Here is a 12,108-nt window from a genome sequence, read left to right as displayed (position 1 = left end):
CAAGCCTTGCCATCTTAACCCTTTAGCATTCGGATTATTCCGTCAAATGCAATGCTTATTATTTCTCATTGTTTTGAACTAATCCTATATTATCTTATAGCTTTGAGATTTAAATGATGTGATGGTATATTTTTAGAATGGCATTGTAAGTGAAGTGTGAGAGACCAGATCTGGCCAGCCTGAAAACAAAACGGGTCAGATATTTGGGTTGGATATGGCCGGTTTAAATACTAAAGGGTTAAACAAAGCCTGATACATTAGAAAATGTCATTAATGACTACGTCTGAAATTAAGATGCGATGGTCACATCTGGAGTGCCGGCAACAGCAACAGCAACCCAGACTCTCTGTGATTTCTTTTACAATACTGAAAAACATTTCTTAATTCTTGTCAATATCATTGTCTTTTTAAAATTTTTTATTTAGTTATTTATTATTTATGATTTTTTGTTTCTCCATCCACCAATGCAGTAAAACATTCCAACAATATTGCACTCTTAAATCAATGGAAATTATGAATAAGATTTGTTTTTGTTGAACCTGGGTACGATTGACTTTAGTTTCTGTTGTAGCTTGTTTGTACAAGTCCTAATCAATATATATATATATAGAAATCGATCTGGAGGGATGAAAGTTGATCTTGGCGCAATTTTAACTCAGAGCTTAAGGAACCGAAGACAGTACCGTAAGGCATTTCGTCCGACTATTCTAACGATTCTGCTAATTTGCCATCTTGAAGAACTGGATTATTAGCGAAAAACGATAGTTGAACTCGGGGATGAATCTATCAGGCAACCTGACAGTAGGTATTCTGAACATTCTCACAATGAAAGGTGTTGGCATATTTTAAATAGTAATGTGATTAGCTGGGAAAGTATCAATAATATATATGTATATTGATTCATCACTTTGGACATTTAGAGGTATATATTTTGAAGGTATCAATAAAGTCGATTGAATTAATCCTAGTGAGAGGAACGTCTATACAATCGGCCGGCTGGCCGTCTGCCTCAAAAATCCTGCAAACGCATACACAGATATATGTATGTACCTTTTATCTTGTTTCAGTTATTTGAGTGCGGCCATGGTGGCTCACCGCTTTGAAAGGCTTTACTCGAACAAATAGACCCCTAGGACTTATTTTCTTAAGCTCAGCCCTAACTACATCTCTTATGCCGAAGCGCTAAGTTACAGGAGATATAAACACCGCGGTTGTCAAGTGGTGGTGGGGAACAAACACAGACACAAAGACACACACACACAGTTGTTGTATTTGGGGATGGTCATATTGCCAGTTTATGATTTTTTGTTTCCCCTTCCACCAATGCAGTAAAACATTTCAGCAATATTGCACTCTTAAATGATATAAACGAAATATATGTATATATATATGTGTAAGGAGAATTCCCGAAAAAACAACAGACGAAGACAGTGGTGTAAACAACAAATGGATGTATTAGTATAACGCTCGGGAATAGAGAAAGTCTTTAACGTTTCGAGCCTACGCTCTTCAACAGAAAGGAACACAGAAAGAAACAAGGGGAGAAAAAATATGTGTAGTGATCAGCGTTCTATCATGGCGCGGTGAATGAACTGTCGTCTAAATGATGCAAAAATGTAAATAACAGACATCTCATTTTAACGGATATATTTACCAAAATTACATTAAAATATCTTGAAATACTAAAGAGTGCATTTATTCAATAAAATCGCCCTTGGCTTCAACCACGGCCTCCAGTTGACTTTGGAATCTCCTGCAACTCTTCTGGACGGTCTCCTTGTTTAAGTTGGTGAATGCTGCCATGATACTTGCCTTCAGTTCATCATCGGTGTTACAAGGAGTTTTGTTGGTCTATCGGTCAACTGTTCTCCTTTTCACTGATCTTCAGATTTATGTTAACATCCGCTGGGCAACTAATTTCCACAACTGTACAGTTTCTCTTCTCTATCCCAAATCCTTATATCAGGTCTTTTGTGCTTACATTTTATTGAGGTCTTCACTGGTACATTCCACCAGTATTCCTTTTTATTATGAGTGGCTATGGCTTCTACCATACTGTGGGTTCTTATTTCTTTGTCCTCGAGCTCATCCTCCTGGCGGATTTCATTATAGAGTGTCCTAGCTACAACATCATATCTCATCAGTAGATAATACCGTGATGACATTTTCTGACAGCTGCCTATGATGTGGGTGATATATTCGGTATGAACTCCACAAATTCTGCATCAGTTGTCACATTTTACTGCTTTTCCTGCATCTCTGTCCCTATGTAGTTGATATTTCCTGTTCCTGGATTGCAAACGCATACCCTTCAAAGTGGGAGGTAGTAATCCGGTTATTGGTCCACAATAGACTGTTTTGATGATCGATGTTACTATCATCACGTAGCTTTCTACTAACATATCCATGCATAGTCTTCTGCTCATATACGCCCATCCTTTCATATGATGATACGTTGCGACTTCTTTGGGCTTGTATTCTAGGTTATCAGACATAGAATGTTGTTTAAGATGCTGCCTTCCAAGTCTTATAATGTTATCAGCTTGGTCAAGGGATGCACTTTGACACTTGGTGCTTAAAAGATATTGCTGAAGGGATATGATACGACATTCAAAGGCATTTTGGATCGATGTTAAGCCACTGCTGCCTTCTTTTAGTTTTAGGTAGAGGTGGTCTACGTCACTGTTTATGTGGAAATTGTGTGTTTGTTTCTATTTTTCGGGTTTTCACATCAATGGCTCGGATCTCATCAAGCATCCAATCAAGCAGCCCAAATGTTGGTATGAGTACTGGCACTGCAAACACATTGTGGGTCACTGTTTTATTGAATGCAGAGAGTTCTGAGGTCCAAATTTTCTTTATTCGGCTGTAATATTCTTTAGTGACACGTGTTTTGTTACAGGTGCCATTGTAAGATATGTTTTCATCCACCCCTAGATACCTGTAACATTATTCGTCAGATATAGAGGAAACAGTCCAATCATTGGTGGAGATGTTACTAGCCTGGTTTATAGTTTCCCCCCTTTTCACAACCATATAGCATTTATCCTGACCAAACTCCAACCCTACGTCCTTTGAGAATGTTGTAACCAGGACAAGGCTCTTTTTCATCTCATGCATATTGTTTGCTTAAAGTCCCAAGTCATCCACAAAGAAACTGTGTAATTTTGGTATTTCTGTTTCCCTGTGAACCAATGAGATATCTTACAGACTTCCTTAACATGAATGACAAGAGGTTTCCAGAAAGTAAAAATAACATCACAAAGAGGCTGTCCCCTTGGAATATGCCTTTGTGATACTGTATTCTATCAGTGATAATACAGTCACTCTTTGTGTTTAATGTGATAATACAGTCATTCATTTAATTTCAAGATTTCTTGCCAATAGAGGAAGGGCCGGTTTCTAACCCAGATCCAAGGCTCTATGTTTGTATGAATGTATGTTTTTCTCTTTCTCCTTTTTTTTTTCAGAGTAACTTTTGTGCGGCCACCTAGTTGGTAGCAAAGAAACTATCTTGTTTTATTCATCATCCTTTAAATCTTAACAAGGTCTGGCCGAATTTTATAGCCCCAGACATGTATGTATGTATATATGTATGTATGTACACTCATACTCACACATACACCCAAAATGCGTATGCGTGGATGCGTATACGTATTAATGGATTTTAGACATAAATAGAAATACATTCAAACATCAACTCAAAATGGTATACAATAAGCATATATATATATATATACATATACAGTGTACCAAATATATTTTAACAAAGGAAAAGTTTTAGAAACTATACATGCAGATAGACTGACATAGCTGAAGTAAATAAACACCCTTGACTATACCGTTTTATCTGTGAGGACACTTCCTTATGCTTTAAACTTGTTAATATATTATACGCAAAGAAAAAGCGGCGAGCTTGCAGAATCGTTAGCAGGCCGGGCAAAATACTTAGCGGTATTTCGTCCGCCTTTAAGTTGTGAGTTCAAATCCCACCAATGTTGACTTTGCCTTTCATCGTTTCGAGGTCGATAAAATAAGTAGCAGTTGAGTAAGTCGATGTAATCGACTTACTCCCTCACCCAAAATTGCTGGCCTTGTGCCAAAATTTGAAACCAATACGTCTACTAAATATTTGATTAAGTATTTACATGCATAAAATGACATTATTTATACTTCTAGAAATAATTCTTTCAAAAATGATGCGTTTATTTATCTTTGAGATCCCTGTGTATATACAATACATTACGTAGATATCAAGTACACCCCCAATGCACGAATATAAACAGTAGCATTGCATGCATAATTGTGTCCTGTCATGACACGAACACCCACGAGTACAAGGTGAACCCCTCACACACACACACACATACACATGTATATATATATATATATATATATATATATATATATATATATATATATATATATATATAACATACAAAAATAAGAGGAATGTTCTCAGTACTGAGAACATATTTTTTCGTGGTTAGATGATTCGGCATCTATTTCTAGCATATAGGAGTCCACTTTTGCTGGTCATTCCTCTTATTTTTGTATGTAATATAATTTAAATCTTCGGATTTTTTTTAATATGCTAGACCACTGGTTTTAATTGATTAATATCAATTTCTACCCTTATTAATAAATTTTATATATATATATATATATATATATATATATATATATATATATATATATATATATGAGACAGGTTTCTTTTTCAGTTTCCGTCTACAAAATCCACTCACACGGCTTTGGTCAGCCCAAAGCTATAATAGAAGACACTTGCGCCAGGAGTCACGCACGTAGTGGGACTGAACCTAGAACCATGTAATTGGAAAGCAATCTCCTTGCCACACAGCCACACCTGCGCCATATGTATTCTTTCACGTCTTCACAATGACATTCCTGATTATTTTATTAGTGCTAAATACTTTGAGTGTTTTACTACCTTTATATTTAGCCCCTTTTGTTCTGTCTTACAAATAACCTTTGACTTTGTCTTTCGTCTTTTTAGAATCATATTCAGTTAGAATTTCGTTGTCACTTCGTTCTTTTACAACATCAATAATTTCTTGTAATTTTTAATCCAGTAAGCCCGTTCCATTAGCATATCATATATGAGAATAAATACCGAAACTAACTTTGTATTTTTAATGCTTAATATCATAAAAGAAATATGCCAAGCGTTTTGATAATGTATATTGTATGATTAAATTGTTAATATAATGTGAGCAGATGTTCCCAATATACATTCTTAATCTTGAGCTTAATTCACGCATGCATGATTTCAACCAGGTGAAATGTTTATACTAATGGACACCTGAATGAACATGGAATCTCACTTAAATAAATCTCATACGGAAACGCAAGGTCATGCGGTTAAGAAGTTCACAACGAAACCACTTAGTCTTCTGTAGTCCCTGAAATTTGTGTAAAGTTATTTTCTTTGTAGATACATTCTAAAGTATTTATTCCATGAAGAGAAGAATTAAATGGTACAAGGAAGGCCCGGAGCTCTAACGATTCAGTCAGTTAGCCTCAACAATGAACGTGTTGGTGACATATTTTTATTAGTAATTTGACATGCTGTTATTAATAATAATGCTATATATAGGCGCAGTAGTGGCTGTGTGGTAATAGCTTGCTTACCAACCGCGTGGTTCCGGGTTCAGTCCCACTAGGTGGCACCTTGGGCAAGTGTCTTCTACTATAGCCTCGAGCCGATCAAAGCCTTGTGAGTGACAAGGTAAACATCTCAAGTTGTATAAAATATTATTATAGGAAATAGTCTTAGTTTAAATGCATTTAAAGTTTGCAGAGTAAAAGCCACTGATTTCATTTTACACTAGAATACAAGCAAGACATTGCAATTGTAAGGTGTTGAGTGTCTTAATTGTTCTTCTTTGTGATATGCAAGCTAAATGAAATGCATTGAAGAGTAAGTCAAAAGTAGCTCATGGGCTTATTTGTCATGATACTTGACACTCTCCTACAGAGCGGACGAAAGAATTATATCAATCGAAGAACCATCAGAAAGTCTATAAATATACAGTTAGTGGTTATATAATGAGAAAGAGAGAGAGATAAAGATAAAAAAAGAGAGAGAGAGTATTGTAACGAAAATAATAGTAGAAACAAAGAAGAAAGTGACAGGTAAAAACTACAAAATATCTTACCAGTAAAGAAAATTCTAACACTGCAAAAGATTTCAAAACAATATGATTGCTTCTATTGAAAAATAGGGTAATTGAATAGGAAATAATAAAAATAACAATAATCAATTTAGATATTCAAGTTATATTCAAATATTCTCTATTTCCACGCGCCGCCATTTGTCTCTATGTTTCTTTCTCTAAACCTAGTTTCAATGATAAAAACTAAAATCTAAAATTTGTTGGTAAAATATTCTGTCAATTTTAATCTATTGTAATTATATAATATAATCCATAATTTTTTTTTACAATCTGTATAATTACATAACCCAATGTAAGAACACGAAATATTTTTGCTTATTTCTTTTACGTTCTGTATTACATTCCCATCCATCCTTGGACGGTCTATTTGCATAATTGTTTTTCCTATTTGCCAACCACTCACTAAGCCTTTTCCCATTTCTGAAAATAGGATCGATCGGTGTGAGTGGTGCCTCACGACGTTTCTCTCAGCGCAACGTAGCCGATCCCGAGATTAAATAACTGACCTCTGTACATCACTGGTTCTATATTTACTGACACCAGAACGATGACAAGCAAGTTTCCTGAGCAGGATTTGCACTCAAATCGCAGAGAGCACTTTATCTGACACTCGACCCTACTCTGCCAAATTCGTTACACAATTCATGACAATTATCTGTTAGTGAATGTTCAAGCAGTGAATAGACAGAATAGGCGGTACATCCGACTAAATGCTTCTGCAGCATTCAGTTAGGTCCCTTTACGTTTGCATTCCGCATATAGATTCCGCCAGGGTTACAATCACCTTTCTCCCCACCGGGATTGAAAAAATAAATAATTAAAAATAAAGTTTATTTCCAGTCAATTTCTTCCGATTATACCCAACCCAAACTATTAAACATTCGATGTGTCCAGAGATTTGGTTACTATTTCTAACAGTAGAGACACCGTAGAAGATCGGTTCATCGTTGGCAATTATTTCATTGTGATACGTAAGTTTGAAATTGTTTTTTTACTTGTTTCAGTCGTTGGACTGTGGCCATGCTTGGGTACCACCTTGAAGAAATTTTAATCGAACGAATCGACCCCATTAGTCTTTTTAAGCCTGGTATCTATCGGTCACTTATGCCGAACCGCTAAGTTACGGGGATATAAAAAAAGCATCAGCGATTGTCAAGCAGTGGTGAAGGACAAATACAGACTCAAAGAAACACACACACACACGCTCACATATGTATATATATATGTGTGTGTGTGTGTGTGTGTGTGTGCGTGCGTACATATATATATATATATATATATATATATATATATATATATATATGTATGTATATATATGTGCACGCACACACACACACATACACACATATATATACGACGGGCTTCTTTCAGTTTTCGTCTACCGAAGCTATAGAAGAAGATGCTTACCCAAGGTGCCATGTAGTGGGACTGAACTCGGAACTATGTGAGTGGGAAGCAAACTTCTTACCACACAGCCACACCTGCGCCTACAAATATTAGAATTCACAATTAGAAATTCCCAATAGCATACTTTCCCATTCACTTTAAAAGATATAAGTGATCGATGAAAACGATTTCAGCACTTGATTAGTATTTACTTATTTTATCGGCACCGGCGGATGAAAGGTAACGTCAATCTGGGCGGGATTTGAACTCAGAACGTAAAGAGGCTAATGTAACTAATTATCGCAAAGGTTTCATTTATAAGTCACACGCTTCCATCATTAGTTTTCCAAAACATGGCAGAATATTGACATTATTATCGATAAAACATTAATTGATTAAAATAGTGGCTTGAATATAAACAGTCGTTTGTTGATTGAATATTTATCATGCAAATTTGTGTTTGCATTAGACACATTAAAATTTTTTTTTTGTTCCGAAACCTAATATTTCGGACGTTAATTAAAATTATTTTTTCTTTATTTTCTTTATTTAATTTTCATGGCAGATTTTACTTGGTTTTTAATTTCAAACTTATTTATCACAATGAAATAATTGCCAACGAGAACCGATCCTCTACGATGTCTCTATTGTTAGAAATAGTAACCAAAATCTTTGGACACATCGAATATCTCTCTTTCCCTGCCTCTCTCACCCCTCTCTCTCTTTTCCTCTAAATCGGATGCATCACGCTATGGGAAGAGTTGTTGGTGTGGGCTACCACACACACCGCACCCACGTCTCCTCAAATATAATAGTGTTGAATGAGGCATTAGTAACCTCAGCTCATACATAGTCTATCGTTTATTGTTTACTTGTTTTAGTCATTTAATATATATATGTGTGTATGTATGTATAAAGTGAATAGTAACTAAATGCCCTATAAATAATTTTCTACCGTCAAAAGGAAAGAAAAGATCCATCATATAATGGATTTCTGGTTACTCTGTTCCCGAGGAAAAGTGGGATAGTCACGGTTGAAACGTCTTTCATCATGGACCTATTCGATTAGGGAGCGACTCGGGTTTAAACAACAGTAAAGATTTGTTTCGTGGTATTCCAAGCATTTTGGTTGCCTTCTGTAAGTCATTATGTAGTTGCTCAACTTGCGATAAATAGCAGTCAAGTCTCTCCAAAATCATACCTCATTATCTTAACACAAAAGGTGATTGTAGTCCTCAGTATGAGATATCATGTTTTGAGAAAACTGGAAATGAAAATGGCTAGATCGTCTTTGCTCATAGACATACTCGAACACGGAATGATCTGAAACTAGACAGCAACGAGTTGTTATGGATAGATATTTATAAGTAGGTATTTAAAAGAGATACGAAATAATGTGATTATAAATAAATAAATATCAGTATATGCTTAGCCTCGCTGTGAAATTAGACCTATGAGAGCCATTACGAGAGTTAGGATATACATACATACATACATACATACATACATACATGCATGCATACATACATACATGCATGCATACATACATACATACATACATACATACATATAGTGCGTTTTACTAATAATCGGCAGAAGGTACAGAGTGACTCAATGGCCGATATATATATATATATATATATATATATATATATATATATATATATATATATATAGAGAGAGAGAGAGAGAGAGAGAGAGAGAGAGAGAGAGAGAGAGAGAGAGAGAGAGATAGATGTCGTGTGTATGTGTGTGTGTGTGTGTGTGTGAGAGAGAGACAGACAAACCGACAGACAGACAGAAAGACAGATAAATAGAGAGAGAGAGCATGTGTGTACGGTGCCTTTTGTCGTTACCTAAAGTTCGACGAATCTTGATCTGTCCAAAAGAAATGTTGGAACTATATTTAAAAAAAAATATATGCCTTAATTCAAGACCTCGCTGTTCCACTGAGTGGATAACACAGGCCGCAATACTAAAGGAAATACTAATGAATTGTAATTCACAAGTGAAATCGAACATATTTCATTAGAGAGAGACAACTGGATTTGATAGTAAAATTCAATATTTAGCTTAAATTTTAAGTTGATTCTCTGTCCTGGTTCCTTGCTGACTTCTGTGCTAACTAGTGCACATTAGAACATGCAAAGTGGAATGGGGATAACTGCACTTAACCGATTAGCAGAGATCATTTAGCTTGAATATTGATTTGATTTGTGTGTGGAGTTTATCATCACGCCATATATCGGGCTGTAGGTTCAACCAGTCTGCAGGTCAAAGTTCACTATTTAAGGAATATGTTTCAAAGCTTGAAGTAAATGTTTCTATGTACGGGAGTACTAAAAGGTCTCTTCTCTCATGTTTAAGATGTAGCCTGGTCGGAAGAAGACCTAAACTTTTTCAGTTGTACATAATTGACAGTGCAGCGGTTGCATATTTTTACCTTTGCGATCGTTGCATGGTTTTAACCTTTGCAAAAATATTCCATGTTTTCATAACGCAACGGCACAAATTTCAGGCTATACCAAACCAGTAGATTTTGAAATTACTGAAGCAACAGGCGATGCATGATTGCGAAGCGAATTCATTATATAGTCGGCCATAATGTACAGACATACATACATACACACATACACACAAATACATACATACATACCATACATACATACATACATACAATAAGTATTTACATACATACGAATATATATATATATATATATAAATATATATATATATATATATATATATATATATATATATGCTAGCGTGTGTACGTACGTATGAATGTATGTATCAATGTATGTATAAACATATATACATATATGTATATATATCTGTTATTCTTATACAAGAATGTTGTTGACACCGATTTCTATTGGTCAGCAGGCAGAAACTTCGAAGTCACAGTCACCAACGTTCTTGTATAAGAATAATAGATTTGTACTATGCAAAAGTATAAAGTAACCCATCAGACTAATGTAAAATTGTTTTTATTACAACTGAACATAAAACAAGCATTAGTGTGTATATATATATATATATATATATATATATGTGTGTGTGTGTGTGTGTGTGTGTGTGTGTGTGTGTGTGTGTGTGTGTGTGTGTGTGTGTGTGTGTGTATTTGGTGTATATATTTATGTATATATGACTTGACAACGCCTCATTCTTCGATCAAGAAGTTCATCGATATAGATTTATATTGATGAAAATCGATTTATATATATATTGAATGTTAAAGTCTTCATAGAAGATATTTCACTCAAAATCGATATATAACGAAATTGTTACAATTTGATAGTAATTGTGTTGAATAGAAAGTGAGATCGATAAATCTATTACTTTTTTAAACTGATGACAATCAAATTACGATGCTGTGGTTTATGTCTTTTAAATGTCAGACTGCGAAGAGGCCGAGTGGGTGTTTCGAATTCGGGCAATGTTTACAGTAGGGCGACCATCGGTCAGCATTGACCACACACTTACAATTGTATGTACATTCCTGGACAAGATATTTTGAAGAAATATTTGTCTATGCAACACTCTCCTACTCTCGTCATTTGTGTTTAGCCAAGGAAAAGGCCGCTGACTAGTGCAAATACAGCTTATCACCAATGTATTTCAGGCGTTACTATTAGTAACACCAAGAGATGGAACACATACCGTAACACATCTTACCCGACCCTCTAACTCTTCCGTCAACCCAGCACCCTAGATTTGATTTAAACTGATGACAATCATACTGAAAATCGAGATCGAGCGAGCTTTTGCCCTTTTGCTTGACGTGTGGTTTCCGTCCACGCTGAGCTCGCCTTGGGACACCTGCGTTACCCTTTGACAGACGTACCGCCCCTGTCAAACTCGAGTTCAGCCTCACTGCGCGGCACCTTGGGCAAATGTCTTCTATTATACGTTGTGTCGAGCAATGCCTTGTAAATGAATTTGGTAGACGGAAACTGTGCGGAAGCCCGTGTTTACGCGCGCGTGTGCATGTGTGTGTGTGTGTGTGTGTGTGTGTGTGTGTGTGTGTGGTGTATGTGTTTGTCCCCCACACACCACTTGACGGTCGGTGTTTTTTTGTTTATGTACGGTAACTGTGGTTCAGCAAAAGAAAACCATATAAATAACGGGCTTAAAAATAAGTACCGGCATGGATTTTTTTTTTTCGACTAAACCCTTCAAGGCGGTTTCCCAACATTAACAAAGTCCAATGACTGAAACGAGTAAAAAGGTGAAAGGGCGAAAGGTAATTCATCTATTGTATTTTCTTTGTGACAATTATAGATTTCTAAAATCAGACAAACGTTCAGGCGTGTAGTGGAGGTTAAATAAAGCTGTTTGGCATATTTATTTATTTTTCTTTGTGTATATTTCGATGAATGAGACCAACTTGTGGCAAGACTGTACTCGGATAAATTAAATTAGTCGCAGACTGCTCTAAATTGTGTGACTTTGCTCCTCGGCACACAGAAACGCAAAAGTCTATTTATGTACTTGTACACACGAGTAGCGTTTTATTCCTTCA

General features: G+C 35.7%; 1 protein-coding gene across 1 annotated transcript in view; it reads left to right on the top strand.

Moving 5' to 3' along the window:
* Positions 1–12,108, top strand: part of LOC106875600 (uncharacterized) — a 281,932-nt gene that overhangs the window by 38,306 nt on the left and 231,518 nt on the right. The gene's annotated exons all lie outside the window — the stretch shown is intronic.

Source organism: Octopus bimaculoides, chromosome 18 (genome assembly GCF_046866305.1).
Source record: "Octopus bimaculoides isolate indiv1 chromosome 18, ASM4686630v1, whole genome shotgun sequence".
Classification (NCBI taxonomy): Eukaryota; Metazoa; Mollusca; class Cephalopoda; order Octopoda; family Octopodidae; genus Octopus; species Octopus bimaculoides.
This window is presented reverse-complemented; position numbering and strand designations above follow the sequence as displayed.